Source organism: Rhinolophus sinicus, chromosome 5 (assembly GCF_057876585.1).
Source record: "Rhinolophus sinicus isolate RSI-liver-muscle chromosome 5, RSI-T2T, whole genome shotgun sequence".
In the NCBI taxonomy this organism is placed as follows: domain Eukaryota; kingdom Metazoa; phylum Chordata; class Mammalia; order Chiroptera; family Rhinolophidae; genus Rhinolophus; species Rhinolophus sinicus.
Window position 1 is genome coordinate 96,615,961 of NC_142505.1, and position 19,978 is coordinate 96,635,938.

Sequence of the window (19,978 nt, forward strand, 5' to 3'; positions counted from 1 at the left end):
ATGCCCATCTGCTGTCCTGTGATCTTGATGACTTGACTTTGCAAATCTGAATTTGTAGAGACAGTGGTTGAGTGTATATGAGCCCTAGTTGTAGAGCTTGAGAATGAATCCCAAGTCTGCCATTTACCAAAGGAGTGAGTGGGGACATACTGTATCACCTCACTGAGCCTCATGTTTCCATCTATAAAGTGGGAATGATGACAGTGCTTACCGCAGAGCAAACTCTCAAATGATAGTTACTGTTAATATTAAGAAGGCAAGGTCCTTTGTCTGCTCAGCTTTCCCTCAGGGGCCTTTGAAGAGAACAGTCACCACCCTCATGGTGGGTATTTGATGCTCGGTATTTCAGAAGCCCACAGGAAGACTACCCACCATGACAAAAGACATGGCATCTTTCATTTGTACAGACTGGATCATCGCAAATTGACCAGGGAAGCAGTTCCAGGTATAGTGTTGCAGCTCATGAAACATATAGGGAGATCCACAGCACCCTCCTAAACTGCATATTGTTACCAGAATATAAGGTACAAAAAGGCATCCATATTGGGAAAACATTACAATAAAGATGCTTGGATTAGGAAAAGCACATACTTCTCAATTTCACATGAATAGCCCTTCAGTGAATCCAAAACTGAAAGTGGTTAAACATTGGTAGGAATCCAGCTCCTGAAGTTGCCACAAGGACTTCCCGCAGAAGAGGACCTGTGTCACCCATGCTTCATGAGCCCTGGGGAACCAGTAATGTGGTGGCATCTAAACACTGTGCACCAGGAAGCAATTAAGTCCTAATGCCAGGGCAGTGTCAGGTTAGAAAATGCCAATCGTTTTTATGTAAAGATGGTGAGAAACTCTTTTCATTAAAATATGTTTTAAATACCAAAAAATAAAATAAAAAACGAAAAGAAAGCAATTGCCACACTGGTCTCCCTCCCCTCTGCAGATCTGAGCTTGTCAGACCCTAGTGGTTACCCCTTCCCACTGCCCTTTCTACCTTTTCCCGTTCCACTAGGAAAGGAGGTACTATGGGGATCATACAGCCATTAAAGCCGCATCCTAACTGGGGACCTCTAGCCAAGCAACTTTCAGGTTCTAATATTCGAATGACAATGACATGGTTGCTGCTTCAGAATCACCAACTAATTTCACATCATTACAGGGGGCAGCCCAAATTCTGGCAGCTGAAATCATAATTAATGTTATTAGGGGCAACAAGAAGAAGGGGCCCCAGAATTACCTAAGGGTAAAATCAGCCTGCAGTAAACAATCCTAACTAATTGTCTACTAAAGAGAAGCTTCCATCCCTGCTGCCACGTCTCCCATCCCTTCCGAAATCCGTTTCAGAAAGACGAAGACATAAATATAGATTAGAGCTCAAGTAAGTGGCAAGCGAGTCAAAATATTTAATGGGAAGGAATCTGATTCAGGCGCCTCTGATTGCAGTTGTAATTGCTCTTTTCATGCTTAAAGGACTTCCCGGGGCAAGACTGGGAAACCGAGAAGGCCCCAATGCAGCAGCCAGGTTTGGGCGGGGGGGGGGGGGGGGGGGGGGGGGTTGTCTCTCTCAGGTCACGTGACTGTGCTGTCCCAGAGTCCAACCTCATCCCTGGAGTGCCAGAAGCTGAGGAAGCATTGTGACTATGTCAGTGGGGACGTTTGGAGTGTTGGAATATTAAAGCCAAGGAACAGGGAAGTCAGGCTAGAGAGTGATTTGGAACCAGAGGAGAGGGAGGTCAATTCCATCACTTACTGTGCGGCCTCAGACAAGTGACTGAACCAGACAAGGCCAGGGCTCGCCACCTATGAAATTTCATGAGGCTACATGAGAGAACGAAATTAAAGTACTGATAGAAACCATGTAGCACAGGGTCTGGCACCTAGTAAGTGCTCTGTAATTTATTCATTCAACAGGTGTTCAGCCAACAAGTAGACAATGACTTCATATTTTGAATGCAAATCGCAGGCCCAGAGGAGACAAACGCTTGCCCAAGGTTACTCATCTCACCATTAGAACTCATGGCTTCCAACTCCCGGCCAGGGCTGTTCCCCTGACCTGGTAAATACAGTCTCATTCCTTCCTCCAACATCAAGCCTGCTCTGTTTGGGGAGCAGTCACCAACAGAGCATGAGCAGTAAGACTGAGATTTTGTGCCACTTTCTACTTTTGGGAATTTGCTACGTCCTAAGCCAGGTGGGAGTGACAAGCCCAGAAATCAAGTAGAGAGCAGCTGCTCAGAAGCTAAAACACTAGGTCTCACAGAGCTGGAGAGACAAAGATAGACGTAAGGATGAGGGGCCCTCATGAAACCTCCAGGCTTTCAGTTAAGACCAACAATAAGGACGAACTGGAAATAGACAATCCCCCGGTAACTTAGTTCAGACACATCTCCATCACTGATTGGATAGGCAGCTGGACGAAAATTAAGTTTTCTCTGGGAAAAAATGACATCAACTAAAACTCATACAATTTTTCACGTGTAAAGCCCAATATTTTCCTCATTGTGGCCCTAAGAGATCTGTCATCTTCAAACAAGACCTAATGTGAATCCATGTAAGTTGAATCCCCTTGGACAGGCCCGGGCAGAGCCCAGGAACAGAGCGCAAGGTCGGGAGAAGGATCCTGGGTGACTGGACAATTTGAAGTTGTTCACTCAGAGTTCTGCTGCCTGGAATTTTACTTTGAAAATGGAAAGCTGCCTACTGGGCAGTCAGCATGCAGACACGGAGACCCTATGCAAAGAGCACGCACGCAAAGCAAATGTCAGCAAAGAAATTACTTCCCTTTGACCAGCTATGAGATTGGCTTCGAGTTATTAGAATACTAGAATGCAACAGCTGGAAGGGCCTTGAAAATCTGTCTAAGCCAAACCTTGAAACCGTTTGCTTTCATTGACTTACACCCCAAGATGGGAAATGATCCTCCCACGTCCGTACCAGAAATCGAGCGTGTCAGACAGACAGCTGGGCTGCCTGTCCAGCAAGACCCTTTCCCAGCGTCACTGCCTCACTGGAGTTCCAAGTTCCAGCTACTCTAGCCAGCAGCCCATCCACACTGCAAACAGCTTCAACAAGACTATGAATGTCATGTCACAAGTCAGGTGATAATGTGATTCTCCTCAGCAAAGAGAGTCCTAATGATTACAATGGAATTCCCATGAAATTAAATTCTTCATCTCCCCAAGGACACCACAACAATTTCCCATTTATAGTGTTGTCCTAATAAATACAAGGAAGTCATAATTCACTGCTAGTATTTAACATCACTCTGATGTCCTGGCTTTTAGAAAGGACTTGGGCAGGATGTTATCTATCATGTAGCAGCTGGGCCTTCGGAAAACACAAAGCTGGCACTTCCGTCTGTGCTGTTACCTTGAAAGTAGGGAAGCAGCCTCAGAGTCTGGGAAAAGAGCACCCAACCCGGTGGCAGGAGGGCCAGGTTCTGGTCCTCGTTGGGGCACTCCCTCGTCTGATGCTTTGGGCAAATCCCTGGAGCTCAGAATACTGTGAACCACTTGTTGAGCTCTGTGCTAAGAGCTGACAGGGTTCCTCTCCTGTCACCTTCATAACAAGCTTCTGAGGTAGGGACAGAGGACATGGAGGCTCAGAGGCCTTTTGACGTATGGGCCGTTGGAATTGGTATGACAGCTGGGATTCAGGCTCAGTTACAGGGCGTCTGGTCCTAAAACCAGAATCTTTTTGTTGTATTGCGTTGTGTTTTGTTTGTGTTTGTTTGTTTTAACCAACATCCTGCTGCCTCAGCTTCCTCATCTGCATGCAGCCCCCATGTCAGCTGAGGCTACCCATCCCTCAGACATCTAAATAACCTTGACTCAAGCAGCCCCTATCCACTGCCGGTGGGAGACCATAATTTCTCCAAATCCTCAAGGGCATGCCTTAGCATGAGGGTCTTTGACCTCAGATCTATCTGCAAGTACTTGCTCTGTTCATCCACACCATCATGCCCAAATGAGAAACTCAGATCCTGTGCATCAAAAAAAAAAAAAAATTACAACTAAGAGTCCATGGGTTTAGTGACTTTAAAACAATGTGCAAGGTCACAGAAGGACTCACGGCACACAGTTCAGCCTCACTCCATCTGGTCAGCTCTCTCAATTCTTCTTCTCCTTCCCCCAGGACCCCAAAAATGGCCTGAGTACAGCACTTCTGGACCTTTCTCAAAAGCATCGGGGTTGGCCAACATTCATGGACTCTAGGGACTCACCTGGCCAAGCAGGTATGTCCAAACAAGCATCATCTCATTTACACCAGAGCTTCTCTAAGCAGAAGTCTTGGGCATCTGTTAAGCACAGAATCTTTTTCTATGCATTACATGCAAAATGAAAGAGTTCAAAGAGATCAAGATGCCTAAACTGGGTTCTCTGAATCCCTAGGACCATGAACTATTTTCAATATTTCCAAAAGCCAGATAAGACTGCACATTTATCCTCAACGAAGGTACATGCAATGTCAGATGTCTTTGTTTGGGGCTAGAATTATTTCAGCCCTGTGGGGTAGCTGTGGTTTGCTCATCTGATCAAAAACTCTGAGAGACAACTATTTATGTTTCTTGTTAATTAAAAGAGCTCACATCAATCACTTATTTCAAATGAACGTTTGTTCATTCACTCATTCAATAAACATTTATTGATCAATTACTCTGTGCCAGGCTCGGGTAGTCAGTGGTAAACAAGATGAAGTCCCTGCCTTCAGGGTGGTGACAGGTAGTAAATAAACAAATAAATATTAATAATAGAATTATATTATGACTTGGGGACTTGAAGTTCAGGGATATATGCCTGTGTAAGTCTCTCATTCAAACCCAGTATGAAGCGTTCTAATTAGTTTTCCAAGTCTTTCTGCAACAGTTTGAACCTAGAACACATTCCAACCAAAGATGTGAATCTATGTGAGAGCTGGTGTCTGTCTTCATTGGATTAGGAACAGGAAGTTGTTTCTTTTGAGGCTATATGATGCTACTTCAGCAAATGTACAGGCTGCACAACTGTGCCACTAGTAGCTGGGTATCTGATTTGCATGCAGTACAGCTTAGATCTTAATTTAGACCTGGGTGCCAAAGCCTTTTCCCCAGAAAGGGAAGGGGCATGGAATGATGGCTCAAAAGAGCAAAGTTCCTCCACCTTCGTCCCTCAGGCTTTAATCTCCACAGAAGGAAATTAACCAGGCAGCGTCATCCCATGGCTTTCATCACCTTCACTCAGACATGAGCTTTCTCTGGGCACAATCAAGTGCTTTCAAAGCTTAAAAAAGTCAGGGCTTTTCAGTGAATGTAGCTTGTCCATTTCCATTTCATTCAGAACATGAAGGAACGAGATTGTTCTTTGTCAAGTGGATAAAAAGTGGGAGGTAGAAGGGAAGACAAAAGATCAAAGATAATCTGTATTCCAAGAGCATTTTAGTAACTCTGAGATGTTTAAATCTACAGGACTGTGAGCAGCCTTTTAAGATTCATAGACCCAGAGAAGGTAGAGTTGGAGAGATTCTTAGAGATCTATAAGTCCAATTCTGTGCATTGACATAAGGGGAAATTGAGTCCCCAAAAGGCAAAGTGGTCTTTCTAAGGCCACCTGGGTGGTTGGTGGCAGAATAAGGACTAGAACCCTGACCGTCTGTCCAGTGCCCTTCCTGTCATACCAGATTGTTTCCATATTCCCGTTTTTCTCTTTTCCTCTTCCATGCTGTGTTTATAAATTTGTTCCAGCACGTAGCATCCTCCTTTTGTTCAAACCCCAAAATGCTCTAGTTTTCAAAGAGCAGTCTCTCAGTGGAAATGTAACGGCTGTATGCGATGTCAGAGGGGTAGTGGATTCGGGGAGGAGTGTTATCACTTAGTGAGGGGTATAAATGATACATGTCTTACCACTACAGTGTTTTGTACACATGAAACTAATAAAAATAAATGACTAAATAAAAATTTTAAAAAATTTTTTTTAAAAAAATCAACTAAGATTACACACACACACACACAAAGAGCAATCTCTGTTCCATGTGCTTCAAGAAGTTCACCCAGTTATTCTCATTTCGGCTCCATTCTCTGAAATCACCACATTTGTAACCTGAGTCACGCATTTGTTTGTATTGTAGCTTGCAAGTGATAATTTACAATTTAAATTGTCCTAAGTGAAAATAAAAGGGACATTTTGTTAGCTGGAAAACTGAAGAGTCCAGGGGTAAATCTCACTTCTGGCATGGCTGGATCTTAGGCTCAAATGATAGCATCAGGACTTCTTTCCACCTCTCTCCTCTGGGTGGGTTTCTTTCTTCACATCCCCACTTTGGGATGGCGTGATGGCTGCCAGCAGCTCCACGCTCAATCTTGTCCTCTTAAGAGCATCCGCAGGAAGCAGTTCTCTCTTTCCCAGCAGCTCCACAGAGTCCCCTCCTAGGAGTCTGTCTCATTGGCTCTGCGTGGACACGTGTCTGTTGTTGGCCTGCTGTGCTCACCTTCTCCCGAACCCCAGAGATGATTGTCATTGTTACATGGTTGTGGCACCAGCATAAGAACACTTGGTTATTCTTATTATGTAACTTGTGGGAAATGCAGCATGCTGATATTCCTGGAGAACTAAGAAATTGACTAGACTTGATGAAGTCAGTTTTTGCAACCATGATGTCTCAATGAGCCCCCTCAGAAGCTCATACCTGATGGGCCCAATTCCATCACCACCAACCCAAGAGCATCTTCCATGGGGAACTGGGACATCTCAAGAAGTCGAAGTCTTTAAACATCTGACAGCCTGTTGTCTCCCTGTATGTCCTGCTAATAATGTATCTTTTGAGCTTATCAGAGTAATCTGTAACTTCTGTAAGAATTTGGTCCACAGAGAGCATTTTTAGCAAGTCTCTAATAACAGTCTGCCTAACTTTGAGTCAAACTCTGTGGCCACAGAAATGTGATGCTTCTAATTGGTCAGGGCTGAGTCACATGACTGAGCAGCTCCAATAGCCACATGGCAGAAATGACCAGTGTTAAATTCTTTACTAGTATATTTTTCCTGGCGAATACTTAACAGCTCCTAAGCACATGGAGTGTGGGATGGCAATTCCAAGGAAAACCAGAGTCTGTTGCCAGAAAAAGAGGCAATGGATGTTACGCAGGGAAGAAAAATGGAGACCACTCTTACGCAGTGTTCTCTTACTGTTTCATATGTATAATTCTTGATTTTTCCAAGTCAATTTTAAGCTCCTTTAGGGTGAAAACAGAGCTCAGTATCTAATCAATAATCAGTACGTTCTTCTTGATTAGTCAAGAGTAAACATTTATTTGGCACCCACAGAGAACCAGATGCTATGATGCTTAGAGGGGTCTTACAGGTCAGACACTCCAGTTTAGTACAATAAACATTTCCTAAATATCTACCATATTCCAGGCACAGTGCTAGTGTTGTGGTTACAAAGTTAAATAAGATATAACTCCTGCCCTTAAAGCTCTCACCTAGTGGGAGTAAGAACAGTAATACCACATTTATTGTCTGCCTACTATGTGCCTATATTCCACATCCATTAATCTTAAGTCTCAGCACAACCTCTATAAAGCATGATGTATTATTTCAGTGTGATTTTACTGAGACCCAAAGAGTAACACTTAAAACCTGACACTCAGGCTTGGAGGCCAAATAAAGTGTTAGCATGTCCAAAGGCACAGGGCTAGTATGTAGTAGAGTGGAGAATTCTGGTTGCCAGGTGGCTCAGAGTTGGTTCGATCATTTAGATATGCAGATATTAAAATAGTGGTGAAAAGAAAAGAAAATTCGTTGCAGAAGGACTTTTAGTAGTTTCTCTTTTCTGGGGTATTCTGAAAAGCCCTGAAGACCTTATTGCTTGCTGCCGTACACACACACCCCTTTAATTTTACTTCTGAACACATTGCATCCTCAATCCTTTTCTATATGAATTACAAAGCCATTCCACTATTGGAGGAGCTCAGTGCCCAAGAAATGCAATGTATTATAATTGCCATTTTTGTCATAATTCTTTTTTTCTTTAATGGAGCATTCTCTTTATGGCCACTGAACACTACTTCTGGTTGATTAGGCTTTTGGTATTTAATAAGTTTTAATAGGAAATGAGCAGGATTAGTACAGTATCTTGAATAATGAGCCATTAATGTATTTTTAATGACTAAGTTGTTTCAACGCTGAGACTTGTTGATTTTTGTCACTGCAATATTATTGGAAAAACGATCTGCATGTAGACGGGATGGTGTTTTATTATGTGAAGTAGGATGATGTTTCTCGTACATTCAGAGCACTCTTTTAGGAGCCGGCTTGATTTAGGGAAGTTGTCACAGAAAGAGGAAAGAACTTAGAGATCAAAATTGAGTATGAGCTGCAACATTTTTATAGTATTCTAACCATAAGAAATATACATGTGTATATATTTCCCATAGAAGATCCCACTTTGTCTCCTTTGTTCCTGGCTTGTTAGTAGTTATTAACCCATTTCACAAATGGGCAAAGTGGAAAGGCTTTTCCTGCTTCTGCCTGCATCTGACATTCAGCACAATCATCGAATCAGTTTACTGTTTGTTGTTGTTGTTGTTGTTTTAAGTAGAAGAGATTATATAACCTCTGCGAGTCTCGGTTTCTTCATCTGTTAAATGGAGATAATAAAGTGCATGTGTTACAAGAATTACAAGGATGTTATAAGAATTAAATGAGATAATTCATGTAAAGTATCACTGGGTCTTTTCCTCCTTTGTTCCCTAGGCCAAGTCAGTTAATGTCCCCTGCCTAAGATTCCTTGGGGAGATTTTGCTTGTTAGTGGCCTTTAATATCCTGCTTACTTGGAGCTCCCTGAGCTCAGGGACTGTATCTTACACATTTTCCTGTTTCGTCCTACATTTACACAGCATTGGGCACAGAGCAGGTGGTCAATAAACATCTGTCAAAAGATTGCCTCCAAGGTACCTTCCGGCACTTACATGCTATGACGAGCTCCAACAAACTTCTCAAGAAGAAACTGGCTCATTTAAGGATCATCCACTATGACATCAAAACTTTTCATTTCCATCGTAATAATGAATTTATTTGTAAGGCATCTATGGTTAGATACCATCTTTCCAGCAAAATGTAGCTGCAAATGTTTCCTAGGGGTAAATTTGAAGAGTAATAGTAAGTAGAGTTGACCCAAAAAGAGAAGGAAGGAAGACGCCAGGTATTTAGTATATTTGTATGTGGTGTTTGATTTTAGATGGTGATTTGTGCTAACTAAGTAGATTGGGATATTTAAGGTAGGAAATGGTAAAGGCAAGAATATTTGTCGTGTAAGAGAACACTGATGATGGGGGTCATCATGAGAGTTCCCATTTTATGAGCAATTACTACTTCCAGGTACTGTGTCAATCAGTTTACATCCATTGTTTCGTTTCATCTTCACATTGAAGTTCCTCTCGTTTTACAGATAAAAGAAGTTAAATTCTTTGACAAAGTCAATAACTAATAGAGGCAGAATATAAATCCAGTTCTGATGACTTAAAAATAGCATATTTAACCAATTCTCTAGCTCAGTGTTCAGCTTCTCCCTTCTTCTATTGCAAACAGTAAGTTAAATAGCAATTTAGCTAGAAAGAAATTACTATATGTTAAGAGAAAAAGGAAAACCCTATGTTGCATGGACAGATTTATTTAGTAATGTAATAGTAGTTGCCAGAGCCTTATCAAGGACTAACTATTGGCTAGAAATTTTATACAGAAACATTGCAGGTATAATCTCTCATCTATAACTCTACAAATAAGATACAGTCACCTATTTACAGACGAGGAAACCAAAACTCCTGCCACTAAAATAAACTTTCCCAGTTCTCAAAAGTGGTAAATGGCAGAGGACAGATCTTAGATGCAGGCCATGTTTTGTTTGTTTGTTTGTTTGTTTTTTCCTTTGACCACTGCTGAGGCAATATTATACCAGGAAAATCCTTCATTATATAGAAAGAGTGGCTGGGGACAAGCTATGGAAAAGCTATAATAATTCAGCTTCTTTTCAAGTTCTGAGACTCAGGAGGGTTTGGGGTATTTTTTTTCTTATTTCCTTTTTAAAGAAACTTTTCAAAAGCATCTCTTAAATGTTTGGGATTTGGGTGAGGAATCCAAAACATGCTTGTTCCCTTGAGAATGTTCTTCTCTATTAAAATCTGTGTATAATTTCAGGCGAAATTTAATCCATATGTTTCTGATTCTCTTCTCCAAATTTATCGGCATGCTTTGGAGGGCCCATGTAAAGTCCATGACTTTAGGGGTCACTCTGAGCTACTTGTCTTTAAAGCAGGAAGTTACATTTCCCATGAGGGCAGAAACATTGGCCCTCAGAGGGAAGAGAATGTGTTCCAAGCCCCAAGGTACACGTTTCTAATCCTGACTGGTGTCTGCCTCTCCACCCCTCTCTTGGAAGTCTTGGCCAGTGATACTTCGCTCGCTGCCCAGAATCAGACTCTGTTTCATCTCCTCTTTCCTCCAATACTCTGTTCAAAATTCAATATAGCATTTGAATCTAATATTTCTCTCCCTGAATTATTTTTAACCGCACCAGACTTTACTGCATGAACAACAGAAATCCTTTAAAAAAAAAAAAAAAGAAAGATAAAGAATAGACTACATTAAAAAGTAAACCACTGTTATTTTTTCCAAGTTTCCTTCCAATTCTTTTTACGCACATTCACAAATTTTTACACAGCTGTAATCAAAGTGGAGATACGATTTTATATCATGCAAATTTTACTTCATTATGGCAAATTAAACTCCTAACCAACTTACCATCCTGCAAACAACAACTATAAACTCTAGAAAACATGTTTTAAAATAACTATGAGAAGGCTCCACAGAATGAATGAAAGCAGGCATATTTTGGAAGATAATTAAAACTTGGAAAAAGAGACGAATGCATAGAGAGTTTCCAGTTTTTATAGCTTTACCGTTAGGTGAGACGTAAGTAGTGGTGAAACAGGGAGTAGCTAAAACTCCAAAGAAAATTCACCATCTTTCTAGCCTAAAGAACCAGAGGAGTTTAATTTGACATAACAAAATGGAACTCTGGAACTTTGAATGCATTAACTTTATATATATATATCAAATTATTTGAAAGAATAAAAAAATTCTGAACCTATGTCCCATTGGACATCAAATTAATGGCATAGTGTGTAGGCATTAAAAAACAAGACCAAGTAGCGACCTAGAAACATATTTATAATTACGTGATTCCATGGTCTCCTCTATAATATTAGGGCCAATAATAGTATCTACTTCATAGAGTTGCTGTGAAAACTTTAAAAAGATAGTAAAAATAAGGCACTTAGGACAATGACCTGGATAGAGTAAATGCACCATAAATGGTGCATACCTCTGTTCTTTTATGCTTCACAACATTACAAAGTAGGTATTATTATTGTTATTATTCTTATTTTCCAGAGAAGAAAGTAGAGGCACAGAGAGGTTAGGTCGCTTGCCCAGTGCCACATACCTAGGGAGTGACAAAGATAGGATTCCTAGAGAGGTGTCTAACTCAGGCATTTTTGTGGCTGCCTAAGCAAATGTTCTCACTGTCCATAATGACACACCAGATAATCTAAGTGAATTCTTGATCAAAAGAAAAAAGAATTACAATGCTAGAAAAGAAAGAGAGGTGACAAGTACCTGACTTCTCCTTACATGATAAATTGTTGCAAAAAGGAAACACAAACCTTCAAACACAAGTTCTGGGAACTGGAGAGACTCCCAGAAGCCATCTGCTCCTACCTCCTGCTCAAAGACAAGCATGGCACACAGCCTGACAGATTATGAACCAAACTCAGCTCCTCTCTCTTGGGTCATCACCCAAACCCTACAGAGAGATATGATGGAGTGCTAGCCAGTGGAGGGTGAGTGTAAGGGACATGTCCCCCTTCCAAGCATGGCCTATGCATCACCTCTTTCCTTCTAACTGCATGAGGTCATTGAGCATGATGACCTAAAAATCCACATGGGGAAGATGATCGAGCCACAAGATGAAAGGGGCCTGAGTCCCTGAGCTCACCCCCTAGGAAAGAGCTGCTTGCCCATCAGAAACAGCCAGCTGAGACTTTACATAAGCAAAAGTAACTCTCTTTTATAATTGAACCGTTATATAGTTTGGGTCTATTTGTCACAGCAGCTGGCATAACTGACCAATGCAAGGAAGAGGAGGAAGGTGAGGCACTCAACCTCTGCTTAAATCCCTCCAGTGGTGAGGAATTCATTTCCTCCTAAAGTATTCACTCACTCTTCATTCATTCAATCAACCACTGTTTATTGAGTTCCTACAATATGCCAGGCCCCATGCTAGGCACTGAAGAAGCAAGGATGAACAAGGCTTAAGCACATACTGCAGGTATTCAAAACAGCAAGTAGCTGGCAGCAAGGATCCAGGTAAATGAGGGGGTCCCAGAGACCCCCATGAGAGACCCTCCACCTTCATGAAGTTTATCTCTCAAACTGGTAGACAGAAACCACACTAGCGAGCAGGCAGTAGGCATGATGTTTATTGACTTTGATAAGTAAGTTGAAGGAAATAAACAGCTTGATGGCACAGAATAACTGGGGGGGGGGGGATCAAATTTAGATGGGAGAAAAGGGGAGCAGTTCACGGAAGCCTTCCCTGATGAAGTCATGAGACCAGACACAACAATTGGCGGACATCTACGATTGTTAAAAAAAAGTTGGGTTTGTTGTTGATGTTGTTGTTGTGCTTATAATTAACAGAAAAATGTATCTGCTTTAGCTCCACCTTTGGTCCTAATTATACATTCTGGGGTCCCCGAGAAGTCTACTTTTCTCCTTCCCAATTGACAGCTTTTCCAACATCCTCCACTTGCAGACAGCTATGGTTTCTCCCCTACCCACCAGAGTCCCTCCTGCTGCCTGGCTCTCTCAAGCAACCCCACAGGCTTTGGAAGCCGAGGTATGTGCTGCAGGCATGTATTCAAAACAGCAGGTAGCTGGCAGCAGGCACCCAGGTAACTGAGCGGGTCCCAGAGACCCCCATGCAGATGCTATGTGGACCCTCTCAACATCTTGGGGATAATTGGTCCCCTCCTCATGATTGCTTATTCATTTCCCGAGGGCTACTTGCTAACTGCTGGCTCCCGTCAGGCATTGATACTCTGACATTGTGAGGGAGTAAGCAGGGTCATAGTGCTCAAGGGCTCCCACTGGAAGCCTCCTCTCTCTCTCTCTCTCTCTCTCTCTCTCTCTCTCTCTCTCTCTCTCTCCCTCCCTCCCTCTCCCTCTCTTAAACAATTTATTTTTTCAATGTTAAAACCATGTCCCTTCCCCTAGTTTGAACACCAAAACAAACCCAGCTGTCCCCAAAGCTGGGCCCAAACCACAGGCATTTGGCCGGGAAGCCAATAGGCAGCAGGAAGAGCTTCGCAGTCTTGCTCCTCCAGGTTCCTGCTAAGCCCCACTCAGGAGGCAGGGAGGCTGTTCCACAAAGGCCCAGCCTCCCCCTTATCATAATTCACCAGGAGGTGCCTCAAGGGCAACAAGCTTGTGCTACCCGGGAGGGGGCTCACAGGAGGCAGAGGCCTGTGCAAGCTCCGGGGGCCTCTGGGTTAGCTGACACCACCTGCCCCACCCGCCAGCTCCAGGGCTACACGGAGGCTTTACACCCCCTTACAGTGTTGACAACTGTTTTCCTTGCTTGGTTTGGAGATAAAAACAATTGCTGCTCCTTGCTTTCTCATACTTCCCACTGAGTCAAGGCTTCCAGAAGGTGTGGCAATATTGAGAAAGCAAACAGTGGTGCTATAAGCACAGGACACACTGCCAACTCCTTGCATGTCAGAGGAATCAAAGTAAAATCATTCCGCCTGTAAAACTGGCCTTCTGTGGCCTTCACACACTTTGTCCGCTCCCTGGGGTCTTCTCCACTCAGCCTGACCTGTAGAAATGGTTCCCCTGACTCAGATCTGGCCCTCCTTCCTCCCCTGCACACCCCCACACTCAGGTGAGGGACTAAGCACTTAGGGTACAAAATTTGAGGAGGCTTTCACTCCTCAGGTCATGCAAGTTCAGGGTCAGCCAAGAGTGAACGCCTTGTTCAATTTTGCGCCCTAGCCGCCCCGCGGACCTCACCTTACTCTAGGTCCTGCACTTGCCACCCAAACTTGGCCATCCATGCGGTTCCCTGAGGAAGCATTTTATTTGTTTGATCTCTCTCATCCTCCATCCATTGGAAAGAATCGAGAGATGGATGGCTTCACGCTTCTATGTAAAAGATCAAATCCAGCTTGGAGAGGGAGAAGTGTCTTTGTTTTTTAATTTTTTGGGTCAGATAGTACTGTAATATTTTTGTTATTGTTGTTGCCAATGCTTAAAATTCAGAAGAGTTCAAATGAAAAAAAAAAAAAAAAAGGCATTTCTGGCTTCTCTCGAAAACACAAAAGATAGGAGTGGAGCCACAGCTGGAGGGGAGCCACAGCTGGAACGGAGCCATAGCTGGAGTGGAGCCACAGCTGCCCATTTAGGCCCTATGGATATGGCCTGTGCTTGCCGGATCCCCACAGCCCCACATGTACCTGCTCTCCATTTATATTACCTGCTCAGCCCCCAGAGGCATTTGAAGTTGCAACCTTTGGTCTAAAGACAGACTGTCCAGATATAAAGTAGCTTGTCTCTTATGGTACGCTCTGTGGCAGCAGTGACTGGCCAGGGAGAAAAAGGGGGAGATTTCCTGATGTCCTTGAAATCAGGCCATGGAGGCTGGTCCCCATTCCACCAGCCAGGGTGCATGAAGAATTGACACCCGCAGCTTGAGGGGAAAAAACACACGTATGTGACAGCATCAGAAGAGCTGCTGGGACAAAGGGATGAAAATAGCACTGACCAAGGGTCAGGAGGCCTTCCTGGGCAGCTGGCCCACATCTGCCCCGACTTCTGGGTGACAGTAAATACAACGCCTCCCAAAGTTTCAGATTCCTCATCAATTATTAAGGAGACTTGAGCTGGATTGTTTCTAAGGTCCCTTCTATTTCTAACTCTCTTGAATTTAATGCTTTCTATTCTTAGATGGAATCATTCTAGTAAAAGAGTCTCAGAACATTGTTTGGTCCAAGCTTAGGAGAGCAATTGAGAAAAGATCAGAAAGTACATTTCACTGATAGCATGGAATTTTGTAATTTTCACAGCTCTCTACTTATCCTGTCATGGCTTCTCTGATTCTGCTGAGACTATACACTTAGAGAAGCTCAAACAATAGCCTGACCCCATGGTCTCTTGTCTTAACAATCGCTTGTCTGCATGAGAATTCGCTAGGTGTGAAAAATAGTTTGCTAAAGACTGTGTCCCCACCTTAAAGATTCCCAAGGAGAAGAAAGCTTCCGGTCCACACCTGGGGCGATCATCAAAGTGGAATTGAATGCAACAGGCATGGACAAGTACGTAGGCAGCACTCTGCAGCAGTGTGGACTGTGGGAGGCGGCCAGCAAATGCAATCAGAGTAAATCCCAGTCGTGGTCCTCAAGGAGATTACAGCAGGACAGGGAGGTTAGCACCACGTCCCCAGAATCCAAATACACCGACAGATGAAGATGAAAGTCCATCAGAATTATAAAGTGTCAGAGGAGTCAAGAAAGGAAGGCGTTCCATAGGCCTAAGGAGGTAAAGTTCAGACCGGTAGTGAAAGACGAATAGATGACGATGAGCAGAAAGGAACGCAGGTTGCAATCATTCCTTCACCCACCAAGGATGAAAGTTTCCCACTGCCCGCCATTGCTCAGGGCACTGGGATGCAGGAGTTAACAAGACACGTGCAAGGGCTACTTCCATAGCACTTAACTTCCTAGTGGGGGACATACACGAGTACACAAACACATAAGATCCTTTCAGATATCGTTGAATGCTGTGAAGAATATTCAATGAAGTGCTTATCACAGATAGTGACTGTACAATCGACAGGGAAGGCCTCTCTGAGGGGGCCCCATTTAACCTTTCATGAGATGCTCTGGAGAAGAGCACCCCAAGTCATCTCCAGACATTGCACATTGCCAAATACCCCTGGAGGGCAAAATGCCCCCCATTGAGAACTGATATAGACCCTGCAATAGCTAGCACCATAAGGCTACTAGGGCTAATGGATCTTTCTTAACCCAAGAATCCTACATCCAAAATGTTTTTAGCCACCAAATCAGGGGCAGCAGGAATTGGTCTCCTACAGAGAAAAGACAAATGCCTTCTTGCAAAATGTTCTTTCACCTCCATATTCTCTGGCATGCCAGGCTTCTTCTGTAGCCCCCCGCCACTACCACCCCCACCTGAGTGAGTAATGCGGAGTGAGGGGCAAAGAGTGATGGAGTCGAGTAGTGGGTGGTACATTCCACCCCAGGGTTATTCGTCACCAGACAAACCTCAGGACAATGGTTCCAATTTGCTCTTTTTAATGCTAGGACCGGCCTCCTGCAATCCTGACTTGAGATGCACAGGGCTAAATCAGGAATTTATTCAAGCATCCCTGCTGTGTAAAGCACAGTCTCCATAGCTATTTTTGTCTGTGTCTTTATTGTAGTTTTTAAACATGACAAGGGGGAAAAATAAAACAGGATTTGATTCAACAGATACATATCGAGCACCCACCATGTCTCCGTTATACCGATCTTTCCCATGGGCACAAGCAAAGATAACGGTATCTTTGAGGAAGTTCAAATCCTGGGTATGGCTGGAGTGTGGGTTCATGTGGGATCCAACAAGGGACAGGCTGCAGAGGAAGACAGAGGCCAGATCCAGTCTCAAATGTCAGGCTAAGGAACTTTACTTCGTCTCATAAGATATAGACATTAGGGAACCATTAGGAAGACTCTTGAGCAGGAGTGTCACTTATTCAACACCTGAGGTTAATATTCACCAGAGAGCAGACCCCTGGCCCCTCCATTGTATCCTGTTTCTTCACTGTTTGGTGCAGCTCGGTGTGAGGGGCACAGAGGTGGGAGCCAAGAGGAACCTCCCTGGGAAAACAAGTGTGGTCCATCAGTTGCTACATTGCTTAGGATGGATTCTGGCCCCAAAGGGTCACAGCGACTTGCTGCTGAAGAGAGAGGGCAATGGAGCTGCTTTGAAGAGGCTCAGAAAACAGATCCAGGCTCGACAGCACTTGAGAGCGTTTTTGGAAACTTCTTACCATGTTTTGTTTTGTTTTGTTTTGTTCTTAGGCCCTTAGAGTGAGCTGCAGAAACAGCCTCTGCAGGCTTAGCTCCCCCCATCGCTCCCCAGCTCCCACAAGCTGCCCAGCGCCTTTCCTGACCTGCAGCTACCTTCAACCCCTCATCAGTGTGGTCGTCTTCTTTCCAAAATTGAGCCCACCTACCACAGAGGAAGCAGCGTTCACCAGGTCAGCTCCAGGCAAAGGTGCAGAGTGAATAACAACCACCACAGTCACACCTGTGACACGCTCAGCGATTCCCATGGAGCCGGCCACCAAGTGAATATGTGTGTCCTGTCATCTAATGGTCAGAACAGCCAATGTAGTAGGTACAACTCTTTTCTTTGTTCAATAGATAAACTGAGGCACAGAGAGCAGCTAGCCCAGTCATGCAGCTAGTGTTTGGCAGAAGCTGGGTTCAAACCTAGTTCTGACTCCAAAGCTGGGGTCCTTGGCCCCCCCAATTTCCCATTTCTCACCGTTTCCCTTAGGCAGCTGCCCCTTCCTCTGCCTGCCAGGTACCTACTGTCTTGCACCTCTACTTTCTTAGGTCAACATCCAGTTCTTCCATAGGAAGCTCCTTTCTTAGGAGAGTGTAAGCCCTACCATAAATTAATTCTATGACCTTGGGGAAATTCCCTCAGTTTTCTCATCAGTAAAATGAGGGGGCGGGGGCTGCCTATTTTATAGTCAATATGGGAATTAAATCAGTTTGTGAGCCCCAACCACTCAGTAACCTGTGCTGGGCACGTAGTCGGAAGGTCTTACCATGGTAATGCAGGAGTGACACGTATCAGAGGCTGGAGCCCTGCCTGGGGACAGTGATCATCCAGGAGGTAGGTATCCACAAATATATTTCGGCAAGAGGTATCTGCACCGGAGGCAGCTGGGTACCTGCCAACTCCGCTGGCAAAGCTCGCTCATGGCTCTTTCCACAGAGAGAGGTCACATTCCATGGCCCAGCAGCCCAGCACAAGAGAAAAATGAACACTAAAGGTGCTCTGTTTGTTTATAAAAAGGTTTAGGAGCCTCCAAGTTCTCTTGTTTGTTGCCGAGGCACGAAGACGGGGGAGGAGGGAGATAGGGTCCAAGGGGAGCATGGAGACTCTCCTGCTCTCAGCTCTTAAACAGAAGCACTGAATCCCCATGGCTGAGGCCAACGGCTTTCCCTACCTGCCGGCTGTGCAATGTTCAGAGCTCACACTTGGGTCTGACCAAACTCAATTCACCATGGAACCCTGGCATTTGGGTAAGCCCTGGTAACCCTCTCTTCACCACTAATCCAACGAGACTAACCCCTCTAGTTCATTAGAAAACCAGGATTTAGACTTTGATCACCTCCTGCATAATCTCCGCTTTCAAATCCTTGTTCCCCAGAATGAAAACAGCTTTACTTCTATCTAAAGCATTTTTAAAATTATGTTTAATACTATAGACTCAATTTTCAAACAACACAGAAAAGAGTAAGGAATATAAGTAAATCTCACCTTGAATCTTCCCACCCAAAAATAACCTGCTACCATAAGGTGTTTATTACTTCTGCCAACTTTTGATGGCACGAGGAGGTGATGGGGCTTGGGAAAAGGCTGGGAGCTGGACCCAGAATCAGGGAGCTCAGAAGCGTGTCCTCATGTTAGTTCTTGCTCAAATTTGATGCAAGTCCCCTGGTCTCCTTGTGCCTCGGCTTCCTCCTACCCCCTTAGGGAAAAATGTGTCTTTCGATCGCAGAGCCTAAAGATGGGTAATATGAGTGGCTACCATTTACTGGGTGCCTGCTAGGTACACACACTATTATATGTTACCATCATCCCAGAAATTAACTTACCCATCACGTCCACCCAAGGAGGCAGAATAGATCACTGAGGCTTTGGGAGTTTAAGTGACTTGCCTAAGGTCTTACAGCTGGTAGCAGCAACGGAGCCGAATTCCTATAAACTTTGATTCCCAAAAGAACAGCTCAATGAAAGAGATTTTGCTGAAAAGAATGGTGGCAAGAGAAAATATTTTAACATTGCTATGAAAATAGTTTTGACCTTAGAAATCTCTTGAAAAGATCTCAGGAACCCTCAGAGGTCCCCAGACTGCAGTTTGAGAACCACTGCTCTAATCTCTAAATCTTTTCATACGTTATAGCCTAAGTTTCAAATCCAAGGTACAGCTGATTCACATGACAAGTCACTTTTACATCCTAACTGTCAGCCTAATAATGTGGTCCTATCCTTCAGAATTATTCTATTCACTGGTCCATAATCTCTCTGCCTTAAGGAATAAATAATTATTAAAAGCTCTGCTCAAAAAAGTCAGGAAGCCTGGTTCTGCCACAAACTACTGTGTTTCCCCTAAAATACGACCTAGTTGGACCATCAGCTCTAATGCGTCTTTTGGAGCAAAAATTAATATAAGACCTGGTCTTATTTTTATATTAAAATAAGACCAGGTATAATATAATATAATATAACATAACATAACATAACATAACATAACATAACATAACATAACATAACATAACATAACATAGCACTGGATCTTATATTAATTTTTGCTCCAAAAGATGCTTTAGTGCTGATGATCTGGCTAAGTTTTATTTTTGGGGAAACACAGTAGCTGTGGATAGACCAGTTGTCCCTTCTGGGATTTAGTTTATTCACTTGCCAAATAGATACTCATTTGCTTCATAAGACTGCTTAAAGATTACATCGGATAATAGGCATGGAAATACTTTCAACAAATCCATGTGATAGAATATTATACCATTATTTTAAATGATTGTATTATTTAGGATGCTTTGGGTTGTCAGTAACAGATAATTTATTGACTCGT

At 43.5% G+C, this 19,978-nt stretch overlaps 1 long non-coding RNA gene and 1 pseudogene across 1 annotated transcript in view; both read left to right on the forward strand.

Annotated features, from left to right (window-relative positions):
• The window catches only part of LOC148758295 (uncharacterized), a 61,519-nt gene extending 44,041 nt beyond the window's left edge, over positions 1-17,478 (forward strand). Inside the window, exon 3 of the long non-coding RNA XR_016021445.1 lies at positions 17,169-17,478. This is a non-coding gene — a long non-coding RNA (uncharacterized LOC148758295). The remainder of the gene's footprint in view (positions 1-17,168) is intronic.
• LOC141567131 (large ribosomal subunit protein uL30m pseudogene) lies at positions 320-789 on the forward strand (annotated as a pseudogene).
• Positions 17,479-19,978: the final 2,500 nt, after the last annotated feature.